Raw genomic sequence first — 22,635 nt, 5'->3', positions numbered from 1 at the left:
CAGAATACTTCTCTTGGCATGCCCTTTGCAGCCTCACTCCAAACGGGGCTCTCCGCTTCATCCATCCCCTGACTCCATACTAGCACCAACGGGCTGCTAAAGCGTTTCGCAGAAAACACCAAGGAACCTGTTTCTCACTCCAACCACAAAGCGTGCGCAGCACGAGTCTTGGCACAGCAGAACACTTCCCTTGGCATGCCCTTTGCAGCCTCACTCCAAACGGGGCTCTCCGCTTCATCCATCCCCTAATTCCATACTGGCACCAACGGCCTGCTAAAGCATTTCACAGAAAGCACCAAAGAACCTGTTTCTCACTCCAACCACAAAGCGTGCGCAGCACGAGTCTTGGCACAGCAGAACACTTCCCTTGGCATGCCCTTTGCAGCCTCACTCCAAACGGGGCTCTACGCTTCATCCATCCCCTAATTCCATACTAGCACCAACGCGCTGCTAAAGCGTTTCGCAGAAAACACCAAAGAACCTGTTTCTCACTCCAACCACAAAGCGTGCGCAGCACGAGTCTTGGCACAGCAGAACACTTCCCTTGGCATGCCCTTTGCAGCCTCACTCCAAACGGGGCTCTCCGCTTCATCCATCCCCTAATTCCATACTAGCACCAACGCGCTGCTAAAGCGTTTCGCAGAAAACACCAAAGAACCTGTTTCTCACTCCAACCACAAAGCGTGCGCAGCACGAGTCTTGGCACAGCAGAACACTTCCCTTGGCATGCGCTTTGCAGCCTCACTCCAAACGGGGCTCTCCGCTTCATCCATCCCCTGACTCCATACTAGCACCAACGGGCTGCTAAAGCGTTTCGCAGAAAACACCAAGGAACCTGTTTCTCACTCCAACCACAAAGCGTGCGCAGCACGAGTCTTGGCACAGCAGAACACTTCCCTTGGCATGCCCTTTGCAGCCTCACTCCAAACGGGGCTCTCCGCTTCATCCATCCCCTGACTCCATACTAGCACCAACGGGCTGCTAAAGCGTTTCGCAGAAAACACCAAGGAACCTGTTTCTCACTCCAAGCACAAAGCGTGCGCAGCACGAGTCTTGGCACAGCAAAACACTTCCCTTGGCATGCGCTTTGCAGCCTCACTCCAAACGGGGCTCTCCGCTTCATCCATCCCCTGACTCCATACTAGCACCAACAGGCTGCTAAAGCGTTTCGCAGAAAACACCAAGGAACCTGTTTCTCACTCCAACCAAAAAGCGTGCGCAGCACGAGTCTTGGCACAGCAGAACACTTCCCTTGGCATGCCCTTTGCAGCCTCACTCCAAACGGGGCTCTCCGCTTCATCCATCCCCTGACTCCATACTAGCACCAACGGCCTGCTAAAGCGTTTCGCAGAAAACACCAAGGAATCTGTTTCTAACTCCAACCACAAAGCGTGCGCAGCACGAGTCTTGGCACAGCAAAACACTTTCCTTGGCATGCCCTTTGCAGCCTCACTCCAAACGGGGCTCTCCGCTTCATCCATCCCCTAACTCCATACTAGCACCAACAGGCTGCTAAAGCGTTTCGCAGAAAACACCAAAGAACCTGTTTCTCACTCCAACCACAAAGCGTGCGCAGCACGAGTCTTGGCACAGCAGAACACTTCCCTTGGCATGCCCTTTGCAGCCTCACTCCAAACGGGGCTCTCCGCTTCATCCATCCCCTGACTCCATACTAGCACCAACAGGCTGCTAAAGCATTTCGCAGAAAACACCAAGGAACCTGCTTCTCACTCCAACCACAAAGCGTGCGCAGCACGAGTCTTGGCATAGCAGAACACTTCCCTTGGCATGCCCTTTGCAGCCTCACTCCAAACGGGGCTCTCCGCTTCATCCATCCCCTAATTCCATACTGGCACCAACGGCCTGCTAAAGCGTTTCGCAGAAAGCACCAAAGAACCTGTTTCTCACTCCAACCACAAAGCGTGCGCAGCACGAGTCTTGGCACAGCAGAACACTTCCCTTGGCATGCCCTTTGCAGCCTCACTCCAAACGGGGCTCTCCGCTTCATCCATCCCCTAATTCCATACTAGCACCAACGTGCTGCTAAAGTGTTTCGCAGAAAACACCAAAGAACCTGTTTCTCACTCCAACCACAAAGCGTGCGCAGCACGAGTCTTGGCACAGCAGAACACTTCCCTTGGCATGCCCTTTGCAGCCTCACTCCAAACGGGGCTCTCCGCTTCATCCATCCCCTAACTCCATACTAGCACCAACAGGCTGCTAAAGCGTTTCGCAGAAAACACCAAAGAACCTGTTTCTCACTCCAACCAAAAAGCGTGCGCAGCACGAGTCTTGGCACAGCAGAACACTTCCCTTGGCATGCCCTTTGCAGCCTCACTCCAAACGGGGCTCTCCGCTTCATCCATCCCCTAACTCCATACTAGCACCAACAGGCTGCTAAAGCGTTTCGCAGAAAACACCAAGGAACCTGTTTCTCACTCCAACCAAAAAGCGTGCACAGCACGAGTCTTGGCACAGCAGAACACTTCCCTTGGCATGCCCTTTGCAGCCTCACTCCAAACGGGGCTCTCCGCTTCATCCATCCCCTGACTCCATACTAGCACCAACAGGCTGCTAAAGCGTTTCGCAGAAAACACCAAGGAACCTGCTTCTCACTCCAACCACAAAGCGTGCGCAGCACGAGTCTTGGCATAGCAGAACACTTCCCTTGGCATGCCCTTTGCAGCCTCACTCCAAACGGGGCTCTCCGCTTCATCCATCCCCTAATTCCATACTGGCACCAACGGCCTGCTAAAGCGTTTCGCAGAAAGTACCAAAGAACCTGTTTCTCACTCCAACCACAAAGCGTGCGCAGCACGAGTCTTGGCACAGCAGAACACTTCCCTTGTCATGCCCTTTGCAGCCTCACTCCAAACGGGGCTCTCCGCTTCATCCATCCCCTAATTCCATACTAGCACCAACGTGCTGCTAAAGTGTTTCGCAGAAAACACCAAAGAACCTGTTTCTCACTCCAACCACAAAGCGTGCGCAGCACGAGTCTTGGCACAGCAGAACACTTCCCTTGGCATGCCCTTTGCAGCCTCACTCCAAACGGGGCTCTCCGCTTCATCCATCCCCTGACTCCATACTAGCACCAACAGGCTGCTAAAGCGTTTCGCAGAAAACACCAAAGAACCTGTTTCTCACTCCAACCACAAAGCGTGCGCAGCACGAGTCTTGGCACAGCAGAACACTTCCCTTGGCATGCCCTTTGCAGCCTCACTCCAAACGGGGCTCTCCTTTTCATCCATCCCCTAATTCCATACTGGCACCAACGGGCTGCTAAAGCGTTTCGCAGAAAACACCAAGGAACCTGTTTCTCACTCCAACCACAAAGCGTGCGCAGCACGAGTCTTGGCACAGCAGAACACTTCCCTTGGCATGCCCTTTGCAGCCTCACTCCAAACGGGGCTCTCCGCTTCATCCATCCCCTGACTCCATACTAGCACCAACAGGCTCCTAAAGCGTTTCGCAGAAAGCACCAAAGAACCTGTTTCTCACTCCAACCACAAAGCGTGCGCAGCACGAGTCTTGGCACAGCAGAACACTTCCCTTGGCATGCCCTTTGCAGCCTCACTCCAAACGGGGCTCTCCGCTTCATCCATCCCCTAATTCCATACTAGCACCAACGGCCTGCTAAAGCGTTTCGCAGAAAACACCAAAGAACCTGTTTCTCACTCCAACCACAAAGCGTGCGCAGCACGAGTCTTGGCACAGCAGAACACTTCCCTTGGCATGCCCTTTGCAGCCTCACTCCAAACGGGGCTCTCCGCTTCATCCATCCCCTGACTCCATACTAGCACCAACAGGCTGCTAAAGCGTTTCGCAGAAAACACCAAAGAACCTGTTTCTCACTCCAACCACAAAGCGTGCGCAGCACGAGTCTTGGCACAGCAGAACACTTCCCTTGGCATGCCCTTTGCAGCCTCACTCCAAACGGGGCTCTCCTTTTCATCCATCCCCTAATTCCATACTGGCACCAACGGGCTGCTAAAGCGTTTCGCAGAAAACACCAAGGAACCTGTTTCTCACTCCAACCACAAAGCGTGCGCAGCACGAGTCTTGGCACAGCAGAACACTTCCCTTGGCATGCCCTTTGCAGCCTCACTCCAAACGGGGCTCTCCGCTTCATCCATCCCCTGACTCCATACTAGCACCAACAGGCTCCTAAAGCGTTTCGCAGAAAGCACCAAAGAACCTGTTTCTCACTCCAACCACAAAGCGTGCGCAGCACGAGTCTTGGCACAGCAGAACACTTCCCTTGGCATGCCCTTTGCAGCCTCACTCCAAACGGGGCTCTCCGCTTCATCCATCCCCTAATTCCATACTAGCACCAACGGCCTGCTAAAGCGTTTCGCAGAAAACACCAAAGAACCTGTTTCTCACTCCAACCACAAAGCGTGCGCAGCACGAGTCTTGGCACAGCAGAACACTTCCCTTGGCATGCCCTTTGCAGCCTCACTCCAAACGGGGCTCTCCGCTTCATCCATCCCCTGACTCCATACTAGCACCAACAGGCTGCTAAAGCGTTTCGCAGAAAACACCAAGGAACCTGCTTCTCACTCCAACCACAAAGCGTGCGCAGCACGAGTCTTGGCATAGCAGAACACTTCCCTTGGCATGCCCTTTGCAGCCTCACTCCAAACGGGGCTCTCCGCTTCATCCATCCCCTAATTCCATACTGGCACCAACGGCCTGCTAAAGCGTTTCGCAGAAAGCACCAAAGAACCTGTTTCTCACTCCAACCACAAAGCGTGCGCAGCACGAGTCTTGGCACAGCAGAACACTTCCCTTGGCATGCCCTTTGCAGCCTCACTCCAAACGGGGCTCTCCGCTTCATCCATCCCCTAATTCCATACTAGCACCAACGCGCTGCTAAAGCGTTTCGCAGAAAACACCAAGGAACCTGTTTCTCACTCCAACCACAAAGCGTGCGCAGCACGAGTCTTGGCACAGCAGAACACTTCCCTTGGCATGCCCTTTGCAGCCTCACTCCAAACGGGGCTCTCCGCTTCATCCATCCCCTGACTCCATACTAGCACCAACGGCCTGCTAAAGCGTTTCGCAGAAAACACCAAGGAATCTGTTTCTAACTCCAACCACAAAGCGTGTGCAGCACGAGTCTTGGCACAGCAGAACACTTCCCTTGGCATGCCCTTTGCAGCCTCACTCCAAACGGGGCTCTCCGCTTCATCCATCCCCTAACTCCATACTAGCACCAACAGGCTGCTAAAGCGTTTCGCAGAAAACACCAAGGAACCTGTTTCTCACTCCAACCAAAAAGCGTGCGCAGCACGAGTCTTGGCACAGCAGAACACTTCCCTTGGCATGCCCTTTGCAGCCTCACTCCAAACGGGGCTCTCCGCTTCATCCATCCCCTGACTCCATACTAGCACCAACAGGCTGCTAAAGCGTTTCGCAGAAAACACCAAGGAACCTGCTTCTCACTCCAACCACAAAGCGTGCGCAGCACGAGTCTTGGCATAGCAGAACACTTCCCTTGGCATGCCCTTTGCAGCCTCACTCCAAACGGGGCTCTCCGCTTCATCCATCCCCTAATCCCATACTAGCACCAACGCGCTGCTAAAGCGTTTCGCAGAAAACACCAAAGAACCTGTTTCTCACTCCAACCACAAAGCGTGCGCAGCACGAGTCTTGGCACAGCAGAACACTTCCCTTGGCATGCCCTTTGCAGCCTCACTCCAAACGGGGCTCTCCTTTTCATCCATCCCCTAATTCCATACTGGCACCAACGGGCTGCTAAAGCGTTTCGCAGAAAACACCAAGGAACCTGTTTCTCACTCCAACCACAAAGCGTGCGCAGCACGAGTCTTGGCACAGCAGAACACTTCCCTTGGCATGCCCTTTGCAGCCTCACTCCAAACGGGGCTCTCCGCTTCATCCATCCCCTGACTCCATACTAGCACCAACAGGCTCCTAAAGCGTTTCGCAGAAAGCACCAAAGAACCTGTTTCTCACTCCAACCACAAAGCGTGCGCAGCACGAGTCTTGGCACAGCAGAACACTTCCCTTGGCATGCCCTTTGCAGCCTCACTCCAAACGGGGCTCTCCGCTTCATCCATCCCCTAATTCCATACTAGCACCAACGGCCTGCTAAAGCGTTTCGCAGAAAACACCAAAGAACCTGTTTCTCACTCCAACCACAAAGCGTGCGCAGCACGAGTCTTGGCACAGCAGAACACTTCCCTTGGCATGCCCTTTGCAGCCTCACTCCAAACGGGGCTCTCCGCTTCATCCATCCCCTGACTCCATACTAGCACCAACAGGCTGCTAAAGCGTTTCGCAGAAAACACCAAAGAACCTGTTTCTCACTCCAACCACAAAGCGTGCGCAGCACGAGTCTTGGCACAGCAGAACACTTCCCTTGGCATGCCCTTTGCAGCCTCACTCCAAACGGGGCTCTCCTTTTCATCCATCCCCTAATTCCATACTGGCACCAACGGGCTGCTAAAGCGTTTCGCAGAAAACACCAAGGAACCTGTTTCTCACTCCAACCACAAAGCGTGCGCAGCACGAGTCTTGGCACAGCAGAACACTTCCCTTGGCATGCCCTTTGCAGCCTCACTCCAAACGGGGCTCTCCGCTTCATCCATCCCCTGACTCCATACTAGCACCAACAGGCTCCTAAAGCGTTTCGCAGAAAGCACCAAAGAACCTGTTTCTCACTCCAACCACAAAGCGTGCGCAGCACGAGTCTTGGCACAGCAGAACACTTCCCTTGGCATGCCCTTTGCAGCCTCACTCCAAACGGGGCTCTCCGCTTCATCCATCCCCTAATTCCATACTAGCACCAACGGCCTGCTAAAGCGTTTCGCAGAAAACACCAAAGAACCTGTTTCTCACTCCAACCACAAAGCGTGCGCAGCACGAGTCTTGGCACAGCAGAACACTTCCCTTGGCATGCCCTTTGCAGCCTCACTCCAAACGGGGCTCTCCGCTTCATCCATCCCCTGACTCCATACTAGCACCAACAGGCTGCTAAAGCGTTTCGCAGAAAACACCAAGGAACCTGCTTCTCACTCCAACCACAAAGCGTGCGCAGCACGAGTCTTGGCATAGCAGAACACTTCCCTTGGCATGCCCTTTGCAGCCTCACTCCAAACGGGGCTCTCCGCTTCATCCATCCCCTAATTCCATACTGGCACCAACGGCCTGCTAAAGCGTTTCGCAGAAAGCACCAAAGAACCTGTTTCTCACTCCAACCACAAAGCGTGCGCAGCACGAGTCTTGGCACAGCAGAACACTTCCCTTGGCATGCCCTTTGCAGCCTCACTCCAAACGGGGCTCTCCGCTTCATCCATCCCCTAATTCCATACTAGCACCAACGCGCTGCTAAAGCGTTTCGCAGAAAACACCAAGGAACCTGTTTCTCACTCCAACCACAAAGCGTGCGCAGCACGAGTCTTGGCACAGCAGAACACTTCCCTTGGCATGCCCTTTGCAGCCTCACTCCAAACGGGGCTCTCCGCTTCATCCATCCCCTGACTCCATACTAGCACCAACGGCCTGCTAAAGCGTTTCGCAGAAAACACCAAGGAATCTGTTTCTAACTCCAACCACAAAGCGTGCGCAGCACGAGTCTTGGCACAGCAGAACACTTCCCTTGGCATGCCCTTTGCAGCCTCACTCCAAACGGGGCTCTCCGCTTCATCCATCCCCTAACTCCATACTAGCACCAACAGGCTGCTAAAGCGTTTCGCAGAAAACACCAAGGAACCTGTTTCTCACTCCAACCAAAAAGCGTGCACAGCACGAGTCTTGGCACAGCAGAACACTTCCCTTGGCATGCCCTTTGCAGCCTCACTCCAAACGGGGCTCTCCGCTTCATCCATCCCCTGACTCCATACTAGCACCAACAGGCTGCTAAAGCGTTTCGCAGAAAACACCAAGGAACCTGCTTCTCACTCCAACCACAAAGCGTGCGCAGCACGAGTCTTGGCATAGCAGAACACTTCCCTTGGCATGCCCTTTGCAGCCTCACTCCAAACGGGGCTCTCCGCTTCATCCATCCCCTAATTCCATACTGGCACCAACGGCCTGCTAAAGCGTTTCGCAGAAAGCACCAAAGAACCTGTTTCTCACTCCAACCACAAAGCGTGCGCAGCACGAGTCTTGGCATAGCAGAACACTTCCCTTGGCATGCCCTTTGCAGCCTCACTCCAAACGGGGCTCTCCGCTTCATCCATCCCCTAATTCCATACTAGCACCAACGTGCTGCTAAAGTGTTTCGCAGAAAACACCAAAGAACCTGTTTCTCACTCCAACCACAAAGCGTGCGCAGCACGAGTCTTGGCACAGCAGAACACTTCCCTTGGCATGCCCTTTGCAGCCTCACTCCAAACGGGGCTCTCCGCTTCATCCATCCCCTAATTCCATACTAGCACCAACGGGCTGCTAAAGCGTTTCGCAGAAAACACCAAAGAACCTGTTTCTCACTCCAACCACAAAGCGTGCGCAGCACGAGTCTTGGCACAGCAGAACACTTCCCTTGGCATGCCCTTTGCAGCCTCACTCCAAACGGGGCTCTCCTTTTCATCCATCCCCTAATTCCATACTGGCACCAACGGGCTGCTAAAGCGTTTCGCAGAAAACACCAAGGAACCTGTTTCTCACTCCAACCACAAAGCGTGCGCAGCACGAGTCTTGGCACAGCAGAACACTTCCCTTGGCATGCCCTTTGCAGCCTCACTCCAAACGGGGCTCTCCGCTTCATCCATCCCCTGACTCCATACTAGCACCAACAGGCTCCTAAAGCGTTTCGCAGAAAACACCAAAGAACCTGTTTCTCACTCCAACCACAAAGCGTGCGCAGCACGAGTCTTGGCACAGCAGAACACTTCCCTTGGCATGCCCTTTGCAGCCTCACTCCAAACGGGGCTCTCCGCTTCATCCATCCCCTAATTCCATACTAGCACCAACGGCCTGCTAAAGCGTTTCGCAGAAAACACCAAAGAACCTGTTTCTCACTCCAACCACAAAGCGTGCGCAGCACGAGTCTTGGCACAGCAGAACACTTCCCTTGGCATGCCCTTTGCAGCCTCACTCCAAACGGGGCTCTCCGCTTCATCCATCCCCTGACTCCATACTAGCACCAACGGCCTGCTAAAGCGTTTCGCAGAAAACACCAAGGAACCTGTTTCTCACTCCAACCACAAAGCGTGCGCAGCACGAGTCTTGGCACAGCAGAACACTTCCCTTGGCATGCCCTTTGCAGCCTCACTCCAAACGGGGCTCTCCGCTTCATCCATCCCCTAATTCCATACTAGCACCAACGGGCTGCTAAAGCGTTTCGCAGAAAACACCAAAGAACCTGTTTCTCACTCCAACCACAAAGCGTGCGCAGCACGAGTCTTGGCACAGCAGAACACTTCCCTTGGCATGCCCTTTGCAGCCTCACTCCAAACGGGGCTCTCCGCTTCATCCATCCCCTGACTCCATACTAGCACCAACAGGCTGCTAAAGCGTTTCGCAGAAAACACCAAGGAACCTGCTTCTCACTCCAACCACAAAGCGTGCGCAGCACGAGTCTTGGCATAGCAGAACACTTCCCTTGGCATGCCCTTTGCAGCCTCACTCCAAACGGGGCTCTCCGCTTCATCCATCCCCTAATTCCATACTGGCACCAACGGCCTGCTAAAGCGTTTCGCAGAAAGCACCAAAGAACCTGTTTCTCACTCCAACCACAAAGCGTGCGCAGCACGAGTCTTGGCACAGCAGAACACTTCCCTTGGCATGCCCTTTGCAGCCTCACTCCAAACGGGGCTCTCCGCTTCATCCATCCCCTAATTCCATACTAGCACCAACGCGCTGCTAAAGCGTTTCACAGAAAACACCAAGGAACCTGTTTCTCACTCCAACCACAAAGCGTGCGCAGCACGAGTCTTGGCACAGCAGAACACTTCCCTTGGCATGCCCTTTGCAGCCTCACTCCAAACGGGGCTCTCCGCTTCATCCATCCCCTGACTCCATACTAGCACCAACGGCCTGCTAAAGCGTTTCGCAGAAAACACCAAGGAATCTGTTTCTAACTCCAACCACAAAGCGTGTGCAGCACGAGTCTTGGCACAGCAGAACACTTCCCTTGGCATGCCCTTTGCAGCCTCACTCCAAACGGGGCTCTCCGCTTCATCCATCCCCTAACTCCATACTAGCACCAACAGGCTGCTAAAGCGTTTCGCAGAAAACACCAAGGAACCTGTTTCTCACTCCAACCACAAAGCGTGCGCAGCACGAGTCTTGGCACAGCAGAACACTTCCCTTGGCATGCCCTTTGCAGCCTCACTCCAAACGGGGCTCTCCGCTTCATCCATCCCCTGACTCCATACTAGCACCAACAGGCTGCTAAAGCGTTTCGCAGAAAACACCAAGGAACCTGCTTCTCACTCCAACCACAAAGCGTGCGCAGCACGAGTCTTGGCATAGCAGAACACTTCCCTTGGCATGCCCTTTGCAGCCTCACTCCAAACGGGGCTCTCCGCTTCATCCATCCCCTAATTCCATACTAGCACCAACGCGCTGCTAAAGCGTTTCGCAGAAAACACCAAGGAACCTGTTTCTCACTCCAACCACAAAGCGTGCGCAGCACGAGTCTTGGCACAGCAGAACACTTCCCTTGGCATGCCCTTTGCAGCCTCACTCCAAACGGGGCTCTCCGCTTCATCCATCCCCTGACTCCATACTAGCACCAACGCGCTGCTAAAGCGTTTCGCAGAAAACACCAAAGAACCTGTTTCTCACTCCAACCACAAAGCGTGCGCAGCACGAGTCTTGGCACAGCAGAACACTTCCCTTGGCATGCCCTTTGCAGCCTCACTCCAAACGGGGCTCTCCTTTTCATCCATCCCCTAATTCCATACTGGCACCAACGGGCTGCTAAAGCGTTTCGCAGAAAACACCAAGGAACCTGTTTCTCACTCCAACCACAAAGCGTGCGCAGCACGAGTCTTGGCACAGCAGAACACTTCCCTTGGCATGCCCTTTGCAGCCTCACTCCAAACGGGGCTCTCCGCTTCATCCATCCCCTGACTCCATACTAGCACCAACAGGCTCCTAAAGCGTTTCGCAGAAAACACCAAAGAACCTGTTTCTCACTCCAACCACAAAGCGTGCGCAGCACGAGTCTTGGCACAGCAGAACACTTCCCTTGGCATGCCCTTTGCAGCCTCACTCCAAACGGGGCTCTCCGCTTCATCCATCCCCTAATTCCATACTAGCACCAACGGCCTGCTAAAGCGTTTCGCAGAAAACACCAAAGAACCTGTTTCTCACTCCAACCACAAAGCGTGCGCAGCACGAGTCTTGGCACAGCAGAACACTTCCCTTGGCATGCCCTTTGCAGCCTCACTCCAAACGGGGCTCTCCGCTTCATCCATCCCCTGACTCCATACTAGCACCAACGGCCTGCTAAAGCGTTTCGCAGAAAACACCAAGGAACCTGTTTCTCACTCCAACCACAAAGCGTGCGCAGCACGAGTCTTGGCACAGCAGAACACTTCCCTTGGCATGCCCTTTGCAGCCTCACTCCAAACGGGGCTCTCCGCTTCATCCATCCCCTGACTCCATACTAGCACCAACGGGCTGCTAAAGCGTTTCGCAGAAAACACCAAGGAACCTGTTTCTCACTCCAACCACAAAGCGTACGCAGCACGAGTCTTGGCACAGCAGAACACTTCTCATGGCATTCCCTTTGCAGCCTCACTCCAAACGGGGCTCTCCGCTTCATCCATCCCCTAATTCCATACTAGCACCAACGCGCTGCTAAAGCGTTTCGCAGAAAACACCAAAGAACCTGTTTCTCACTCCAACCACAAAGCGTGCGCAGCACGAGTCTTGGCACAGCAGAACACTTCCCTTGGCATGCCCTTTGCAGCCTCACTCCAAACGGGGCTCTCCGCTTCATCCATCCCCTGACTCCATACTAGCACCAACAGGCTCCTAAAGCGTTTCGCAGAAAGCACCAAAGAACCTTTTTCTCACTCCAACCACAAAGCGTGCGCAGCACGAGTCTTGGCACAGCAGAACACTTCTCTTGGCATACCCTTTGCAGCCTCACTCCAAACGGGGCTCTCCGCTTCATCCATCCCCTGACTCCATACTAGCACCAACGCGCTGCTAAAGCGTTTCGCAGAAAGCACCAAAGAACCTTTTTCTCACTCCAACCACAAAGCGTGCGCAGCACGAGTCTTGGCACAGCAGAACACTTCCCTTGGCATGCCCTTTGCAGCCTCACTCCAAACGGGGCTCTCCGCTTCATCCATCCCCTGACTGCATACTAGCACCAACGCGCTGCTAAAGCGTTTCGCAGAAAACACCAAAGAACCTGTTTCTCACTCCAACCACAAAGCGTGCGCAGCACGAGTCTTGGCACAGCAGAACACTTCCCTTGGCATGCCCTTTGCAGCCTCACTCCAAACGGGGCTCTCCGCTTCATCCATCCCCTGACTCCATACTAGCACCAACGGCCTGCTAAAGCGTTTCGCAGAAAACACCAAGGAATCTGTTTCTAACTCCAACCACAAAGCGTGTGCAGCACTAGTCTTGGCACAGCAGAACACTTCCCTTGGCATGCCCTTTGCAGCCTCACTCCAAACGGGGCTCTCCGCTTCATCCATCCCCTAACTCCATACTAGCACCAACAGGCTGCTAAAGCGTTTCGCAGAAAACACCAAAGAACCTGTTTCTCACTCCAACCAAAAAGCTTGCGCAGCACGAGTCTTGGCACAGCAGAACACTTCCCTTGGCATGCCCTTTGCAGCCTCACTCCAAACGGGGCTCTCCGCTTCATCCATCCCCTGACTCCATACTAGCACCAACAGGCTGCTAAAGCGTTTCGCAGAAAACACCAAAGAACCTGTTTCTCACTCCAACCACAAAGCGTGCGCAGCACGAGTCTTGGCACAGCAGAACACTTCCCTTGGCATGCGCTTTGCAGCCTCACTCCAAACGGGGCTCTCCGCTTCATCCATCCCCTAATTCCATACTAGCACCAACGGCCTTCTAAAGCGTTTCGCAGAAAACACCAAGGAATCTGTTTCTAACTCCAACCACAAAGCGTGTGCAGCACGAGTCTTGGCACAGCAGAACACTTCCCTTGGCATGCCCTTTGCAGCCTCACTCCAAACGGGGCTCTCCGCTTCATCCATCCCCTAACTCCATACTAGCACCAACATGCTGCTAAAGCGTTTCGCAGAAAACACCAAAGAACCTGTTTCTCACTCCAACCACAAAGCGTGCGCAGCACGAGTCTTGGCACAGCAGAACACTTCCCTTGGCATGCCCTTTGCAGCCTCACTCCAAACGGGGCTCTCCGCTTCATCCATCCCCTGACTCCATACTAGCACCAACAGGCTGCTAAAGCGTTTCGCAGAAAACACCAAGGAACCTGTTTCTCACTCCAACCACAAAGCGTGCGCAGCACGAGTCTTGGCATAGCAGAACACTTCCCTTGGCATGCCCTTTGCAGCCTCACTCCAAACGGGGCTCTCCGCTTCATCCATCCCCTAATTCCATACTAGCACCAACGTGCTGCTAAAGCGTTTCGCAGAAAACACCAAGGAAGCTGTTTCTCACTCCAAGCACAAAGCGTGCGCAGCACGAGTCTTGGCACAGCAGAACACTTCCCTTGGCATGCCCTTTGCAGCCTCACTCCAAACGGGGCTCTCCGCTTCATCCATCCCCTAATTCCATACTAGCACCAACGGCCTGCTAAAGAGTTTCGCAGAAAGCACCAAAGAACCTGTTTCTCACTCCAACCACAAAGCGTGCGCAGCACGAGTCTTGGCACAGCAGAACACTTCCCTTGGCATGCCCTTTGCAGCCTCACTCCAAACGGGACTCTACGCTTCATCCATCCCCTGACTCCATACTAGCACCAACGGGCTGCTAAAGCGTTTCGCAGAAAACACCAAGGAACCTGTTTCTCACTCCAACCACAAAGCGTGCGCAGCACGAGTCTTGGCACAGCAGAACACTTCCCTTGGCATGCCCTTTGCAGCCTCACTCCAAACGGGGCTCTCCGCTTCATCCATCCCCTGACGCCATACTAGCACCAACGGGCTGCTAAAGCGTTTCGCAGAAAACACCAAGGAACCTGTTTCTCACTCCAACCACAAAGCGTGCGCAGCACGAGTCTTGGCACAGCAGAACACTTACCTTGGCATGCCCTTTGCAGCCTCACTCCAAACGGGGCTCTCCGCTTCATCCATCCCCTGACTCCATACTAGCACCAACGGGCTGCTGAAGCGTTTCGCAGAAAGCACCAAGGAACCTGTTTCTCACTCCAACCACAAAGCGTGCGCAGCACGAGTCTTGGCACAGCAGAACACTTCCCTTGGCATGCCCTTTGCAGCCTCACTCCAAACGGGGCTCTCCGCTTCATCCATCCCCTAAATCCATACTAGCACCAACGGGCTGCTAAAGCGTTTCGCAGAAAACACCAAGGAACCTGTTTCTCACTCCCACCAAAAAGCGTGCGCAGCACGAGTCTTGGCACAGCAGAACACTTCCCTTGGCATGCCCTTTGCAGCCTCACTCCAAACGGGGCTCTCCGCTTCATCCATCCCCTGACTCCATACTAGCACCAACGGGCTGCTGAAGCGTTTCGCAAAAAGCACCAAGGAACCTGTTTCTCACTCCAACCACAAAGCGTGCGCAGCACGAGTCTTGGCACAGCAGAACACTTCCCTTGGCATGCCCTTTGCAGCCTCACTCCAAACGGGGCTCTCCGCTTCATCCATCCCCTAAATCCATACTAGCACCAACGGGCTGCTAAAGCGTTTGGCAGAAAACACCAAGGAACCTGTTTCTCACTCCCACCAAAAAGCGTGCGCAGCACGAGTCTTGGCACAGCAGAACACTTCCCTTGGCATGCCCTTTGCAGCCTCACTCCAAACGGGGCTCTCCACTTCATCCATCCTCTGACTCGATACTAGCACCAACGCGCTGCTAAAGCGTTTCGCAGAAAGCACCAAGGAACCTGTTTCTCACTCCAACCACAAAGCGTGCGCAGCACGAGTCTTGGCACAGCAGAACACTTCCCTTGGCATGCCCTTTGCAGCCTCACTCCAAACGGGGCTCTAACCTTCATCCATCCTCTGACTCGATACTACCACCAACGGCCTGCTAAAGCGTTTCGCAGAAAGCACCAAGGAACCTGTTTCTCACTCCAACCAAAAAGCGTGCGCAGCACGAGTCTTGGCACAGCAGAGCACTTCCCTTGGCATGCCCTTTGCAGCCTCACTCCAAACGGGGCTCTCCGCTTCATCCATCCCCTGACGCCATACTAGCACCAACGGGCTGCTAAAGCGTTTCGCAGAAAACACCAACAAACCTGTTTCTCACTCCAACCACAAAGCGTGCGCAGCACGAGTCTTGGCACAGCAGAACACTTCCCTTGGCATGCCCTTTGCAGCCTCACTCCAAACGGGGCTCTCCGCTTCATCCATCCCCTAAATCCATGCCAGCAGCAACAGGCTGCTAAAGCGTTTCGCAGAAAACACCAAGGAACCTGTTTCTCACTCCAACCACAAAGCGTGCGCAGCACGAGTCTTGGGACAGCAGAACACTTCCCTTGGCATGCCCTTTGCAGCCTCACTCCAAATGGGGCTCTCCCCTTCATCCATCCTCTGACTCGATACTACCACCAACGGACTGCTAAAGCGTTTCGCAGAAAACACCAAGGAACCTGTTTCTCACTCCAACCACAAAGTGCGCGCAGCACGAGATTTGGCACAGTAGAACACTTCCCTTGGCATGCCCTTTGCAGCCTCACTCCAAACGGGGCTCTCCGCTTCATCCATCCCCTAACTCCGTACTAGCACCAACGGGCTGCTAAAGCGTTTCGCAGAAAACACCAAGGAACCTGTTTCTCACTCCAACCACAAAGCGTGCGCAGCACGAGTCTTGGCACAGCAGAACACTTCCCTTGGCATGCCCTTTGCAGCCTCACTCCAAACGGGGCTCTCCGCTTCATCCATCCCCTGACTCCGTACTAGCACCAACGGGCTGCTAAAGTGTTTCGCACAAAACACCAAGGAACCTGTTTCTCACTCCAACCACAAAGCGTGCGCAGCACGAGTCTTGGCACAGCAGAACACTTCCCTTGGCATGCCCTTTACAGCCTCACTCCAAACGGGGCTCTCCGCTTCATCCATCCCCTAACTCCATACTAGCACCAACGGCCTGCTAAAGCGTTTCGCAGAAAACACCAAGGAACCTGTTTCTCACTCCAACCACAAAGCGTGCGCAGCACGAGTCTTGGCACAGCAGAACACTTCCCTTGGCATGCCCTTTGCAGCCTCACTCCAAACGGGGCTCTCCGCTTCATCCATCCCCTGACTCCATACTAGCATCAAAGGGCTGCCAAAGAGTTTCGCAGAAAACACCAAGGAACCTGTTTCTCACTCCAACCACAAAGTGCGCGCAGCACGAGTTTTGGCACAGCAGAACACTTCCCTTGGCATGCCCTTTGCAGCCTCACTCCAAACGGGGCTCTCCGCTTCATCCATCCCCTAACTCCATACTAGCATCAAAGGGCTGCCAAAGAGTTTCGCAGAAAACACCAAGGAACCTGTTTCTCACTCCAACCACAAAGCGTGCGCAGCACGAGTCTTGGCACAGCTGAACACTTCCCTTGGCATGCCCTTTGCAGCCTCACTCCAAACGGGGCTCTCCGCTTCATCCATCCCCTAACTCCGTACTAGCACCAACGGGCTGCTAAAGCGTTTCGCAGAAAACACCAAGGAACCTGTTTCTCACTCCAACCACAAAGCGTGCGCAGCATGAGTCTTGGCACAGCAGAACACTTCCCTTGGCATGCCCTTTGCAGCCTCACTCCAAACGGGGCTCTCCGCTTCATCCATCCCCTGACTCCGTACTAGCACCAACGGCCTGCTAAAGCGTTTCGCAGAAAACACCAAGGAACCTGTTTCTCACTCCACCCACAAAGCGTGCGCAGCACGAGTCTTGGCACAGCAGAACACTTCCCTTGGCATGCCCTTTGCAGCCTCACTCCAAACGGGGCTCTCCGTTTCATCCATCACGAACTCCATACTAGCACCAACAGGCTGCTAAAGCGTTTCGCAGAAAACACCAAGGAACCTGTTTCTCACTCCAACCACAAAGCGTGCGCAGCACGAGTTTTGGCACAGCAGAACACTTCCCTTGGCATGCCCTTTGCAGCCTCACTCCAAACGGGGCTCTCCGCTTCATCCATCCCCTAACTCCATACTAGCACCAACGGCCTGCTAAAGCGTTTCGCAGAAAACACCAAGGAACCTGTTTCTTACTCCAACCACAAAGCGTGCGCAGCACGAGTCTTGGCACAGCAGAACACTTCCCTTGTCATGCCCTTTGCAGCCTCACTCCAAACGGGGCTCTCCGCTTCATCCATCCCCTAACTCCGTACTAGCACCAACGGGCTGCTAAAGCGTTTCGCAGAAAACACCAAGGAACCTGTTTCTCACTCCAACCACAAAGCGTGCGCAGCACGAGTCTTGGCACAGCAGAACACTTCCCTTGGCATGCCCTTTGCAGCCTCACTCCAAACGGGGCTCTCCGCTTCATCCATCCCCTGACTCCATACTAGCATCAAAGGGCTGCCAAAGAGTTTCGCAGAAAACACCAAGGAACCTGTTTCTCACTCCAACCACAAAGTGCGCGCAGCACGAGTTTTGGCACAGCAGAACACTTCTCTTGGCATGCCCTTTGCAGCCTCACTCCAAACGGGGCTCTCCGCTTCATCCATCCCCTAACTCCATACTAGCACCAAAGGGCTGCCAAAGAGTTTCGCAGAAAACACCAAGGAACCTGTTTCTCACTCCAACCACAAAGCGTGCGCAGCACGAGTCTTGGCACAGCTGAACACTTCCCTTGGCATGCCCTTTGCAGCCTCACTCCAAACGGGGCTCTCCGCTTCATCCATCCCCTAACTCCGTACTTGCACCTACGGGCTGCTAAAGCGTTTCGCAGAAAACACCAAGGAACCTGTTTCTCACTCCACCCACAAAGCGTGCGCAGCACGAGTCTTGGCACAGCAGAACACTTCCCTTGGCATGCCCTTTGCAGCCTCACTCCAAACGGGGCTCTCCGCTTCATCCATCCCCTGACTCCATACTAGCACCAACGGCCTGCTAAAGCGTTTCGCAGAAAACACCAAGGAACCTGTTTCTCACTCCAACCACAAAGTGCGCGCAGCACGAGTTTTGGCACAGCAGAACACTTCCCTTGGCATGCCCTTTGCAGCCTCACTCCAAACGGGGCTCTCCGCTTCATCCATCCCCTGACTCCATACTAGCACCAACGGGCTGCTAAAGCGTTTTGCAGAAAACACCAAAGAACCTGTTTCTCACTCCAACCACAAAGCGTGCGCAGCACGAGTCTTGGCACAGCAGAACACTTCCCTTGGCATGCCCTTTGCAGTTTCACTCCAAACGGGGCTCTCCGCTTCATCCATCCCCTAACTCCATACTAGCACCAACGGGGCTGCTAAAGCGTTTCGCAGAAAACACCAAGGAACCTGTTTCTCACTCCAACCACAAAGTGTGCGAAGCACGAGTCTTGGCACAGCAGAACACTTCCCTTGGCATGCCCTTTGCAGCCTCACTCCAAACGGGGCTCTCCGCTTCATCCATCCCCTGACTCCAAACTAGCACCAACGGGCTGCTAAAGCGTTTCGCAGAAAACACCAAGGAACCTGTTTCTCACTCCATCCACAAAGCGTGCGCAGCATGAGTCTTGGCACAGCAGAACACTTCCCTTGGCATGCCCTTTGCAGCCTCACTCCAAACGGGGCTCTCCGCTTCATCCATCCCCTAACTCCATACTAGCACCAACGGGCTGCTAAAGCGTTTCGCAGAAAACACCAAGGAACCTGTTTCTCACTCCACCCACAAAGCGTGCGCAGCACGAGTCTTGGCACAGCAGAACACTTCCCTTGGCATGCCCTTTGCAGCCTCACTCCAAACGGGGCTCTCCGCTTCATCCATCCCCTGACTCCATACTAGCACCAACGCGCTGCTAAAGCGTTTCGCAGAAAACACCAAGGAACCTGTTTCTCACTCCAACCACAAAGTGCGCGCAGCACGAGTTTTGGCACAGCAGAACACTTCCCTTGGCATGCCCTTTGCAGCCTCACTCCAAACGGGGCTCTCCGCTTCATCCATCCCCTGACTCCATACTAGCACCAACGGGCTGCTAAAGCGTTTTGCAGAAAACACCAAAGAACCTGTTTCTCACTCCAACCACAAAGCGTGCGCAGCACGAGTCTTGGCACAGCAGAACACTTCCCTTGGCATGCCCTTTGCAGTTTCACTCCAAACGGGGCTCTCCGCTTCATCCATCCCCTAACTCCATACTAGCACCAACGGGGCTGCTAAAGCGTTTCGCAGAAAACACCAAGGAACCTGTTTCTCACTCCAACCACAAAGTGTGCGAAGCACGAGTCTTGGCACAGCAGAACACTTCCCTTGGCATGCCCTTTGCAGCCTCACTCCAAACGGGGCTCTCCGCTTCATCCATCCCCTGACTCCAAACTAGCACCAACGGGCTGCTAAAGCGTTTCGCAGAAAACACCAAGGAACCTGTTTCTCACTCCAACCACAAAGCGTGCGCAGCACGAGTCTTGGCACAGCAGAACACTTCCCTTGGCATGCCCTTTACAGCCTCACTCCAAACGGGGCTCTCCGCTTCATCCATCCCCTGACTCCATACTAGCACCAACGGCCTGCTAAAGCGTTTCGCAGAAAACACCACGGAACCTGTTTCTCACTCCAACCACAAAGCGTGCGCAGCACGAGTCTTGGCACAGCAGAACACTTCCCTTGGCATGCCCTTTGCAGCCTCACTCCAAACGGGGCTCTCCGTTTCATCCATCACGAACTCCATACTAGCACCAACAGGCTGCTAAAGCGTTTCGCAGAAAACACCAAGGAACCTGTTTCTCACTCCAACCACAAAGCGTGCGCAGCACGAGTTTTGGCACAGCAGAACACTTCCCTTGGCATGCCCTTTGCAGCCTCACTCCAAACGGGGCTCTCCGCTTCATCCATCCCCTAACTCCATACTAGCACCAACGGCCTGCTAAAGCGTTTCACAGAAAACACCAAGGAACCTGTTTCTTACTCCAACCACAAAGCGTGCGCAGCACGAGTCTTGGCACAGCAGAACACTTCCCTTGGCATGCCCTTTGCAGCCTCACTCCAAACGGGGCTCTCCGCTTCATCCATCCCCTGACTCCGTACTAGCACCAACGGGCTGCTAAAGTGTTTCGCACAAAACACCAAGGAACCTGTTTCTCACTCCAACCACAAAGCGTGCGCAGCACGAGTCTTGGCACAGCAGAACACTTCCCTTGGCATGCCCTTTACAGCCTCACTCCAAACGGGGCTCTCCGCTTCATCCATCCCCTAACTCCATACTAGCACCAACGGGCTGCTAAAGCGTTTCGCAGAAAACACCAAGGAACCTGTTTCTCACTCCAACCACAAAGCGTGCGCAGCACGAGTCTTGGCACAGCAGAACACTTCCCTTGGCATGCCCTTTGCAGCCTCACTCCAAACGGGGCTCTCCGCTTCATCCATCCCCTGACTCCATACTAGCATCAAAGGGCTGCCAAAGAGTTTCGCAGAAAACACCAAGGAACCTGTTTCTCACTCCAACCACAAAGTGCGCGCAGCACGAGTTTTGGCACAGCAGAACACTTCCCTTGGCATGCCCTTTGCAGCCTCACTCCAAACGGGGCTCTCCGCTTCATCCATCCCCTAACTCCATACTAGCACCAAAGGGCTGCCAAAGATTTTCGCAGAAAACACCAAGGAACCTGTTTCTCACTCCAACCACAAAGCGTGCGCAGCACGAGTCTTGGCACAGCTGAACACTTCCCTTGGCATGCCCTTTGCAGCCTCACTCCAAACGGGGCTCTCCGCTTCATCCATCCCCTAACTCCGTACTAGCACCAACGGGCTGCTAAAGCGTTTCGCAGAAAACACCAAGGAACCTGTTTCTCACTCCACCCACAAAGCGTGCGCAGCACGAGTCTTGGCACAGCAGAACACTTCCCTTGGCATGCCCTTTGCAGCCTCACTCCAAACGGGGCTCTCCGCTTCATCCATCCCCTGACTCCAAACTAGCAACAACAGGCTGCTAAAGCGTTTCGCAGAAAACACCAAGGAACCTGTTTCTCACTCCATCCACAAAGCGTGCGCAGCATGAGTCTTGGCACAGCAGAACACTTCCCTTGGCATGCCCTTTGCAGCCTCACTCCAAACGGGGCTCTCCGCTTCATCCATCCCCTAACTCCATACTAGCACCAACGGGCTGCTAAAGCGTTTCGCAGAAAACACCAAAGGAACCTGTTTCTCACTCCACCCACAAAGCGTGCGCAGCACGAGTCTTGGCACAGCAGAACACTTCCCTTGGCATGCCCTTTGCAGCCTCACTCCAAACGGGGCTCTCCGCTTCATCCATCCCCTGACTCCATACTAGCACAAACGGCCTGCTAAAGCGTTTCGCAGAAAACACCAAGGAACCTGTTTCTCACTCCAACCACAAAGTGCGCGCAGCACGAGTTTTGGCACAGCAGAACACTTCCCTTGGCATGCCCTTTGCAGCCTCACTCCAAACGGGGCTCTCCGCTTCATCCATCCCCTGACTCCATACTAGCACCAACGGCCTGCTAAAGCGTTTTGCAGAAAACACCAAAGAACCTGTTTCTCACTCCAACCACAAAGCGTGCGCAGCACGAGTCTTGGCACAGCAGAACACTTCCCTTGGCATGCCCTTTGCAGTTTCACTCCAAACGGGGCTCTCCGCTTCATCCATCCCCTAACTCCATACTAGCACCAACGGGGCTGCTAAAGCGTTTCGCAGAAAACACCAAGGAACCTGTTTCTCACTCCAACCACAAAGTGTGCGAAGCACGAGTCTTGGCACAGCAGAACACTTCCCTTGGCATGCCCTTTGCAGCCTCACTCCAAACGGGGCTCTCCGCTTCATCCATCCCCTGACTCCAAACTAGCACCAACAGGCTGCTAAAGCGTTTCGCAGAAAACACCAAGGAACCTGTTTCTCACTCCAACCACAAAGTGCGCGCAGCACGAGTCTTGGCACAGCAGAACACTTCCCTTGGCATGCCCTTTGCAGCCTCACTCCAAACGGGGCTCTCCGCTTCATCCATCCCCTGACTCCATACTAGCACCAAAGGGCTGCCAAAGAGTTTCGCAGAAAACACCAACAAACCTGTTTCTCACTCCAACCACAAAGTGCGCGCAGCACGAGTCTTGGCACAGCAGAACACTTCCCTTGGCATGCGCTTTGCAGCCTCACTCCAAACGGGGCTCTCCGCTTCATCCATCCCCTGGCTCCGTACTAGCACCAAGGGGTTGCTAAAGCGTTTCGCAGAAAACACCAAGGAACCTGTTTCTCACTCCAACCACAAAGTGCGCGCAGCACGAGTCTTGGCACAGCAGAACACTTCCCTTGGCATGCCCTTTGCAGCCTCACTCCAAACGGGGCTCTCCGCTTCATCCATCCCCTGACTCCATACTAGCACCAACGGGCTGCTAAAGCGTTTCGCAGAAAACACCAAGGAACCTGTTTCTCACTCCAACCACAAAGCGT

Source organism: Tinamus guttatus, unplaced genomic scaffold (genome assembly GCF_059628265.1).
Source record: "Tinamus guttatus ecotype Peru unplaced genomic scaffold, ASM5962826v1 Tinamus_guttatus_pri_ptg000404l, whole genome shotgun sequence".
NCBI classification, from domain to species: domain Eukaryota; kingdom Metazoa; phylum Chordata; class Aves; order Tinamiformes; family Tinamidae; genus Tinamus; species Tinamus guttatus.
This window is presented reverse-complemented; position numbering follows the sequence as displayed.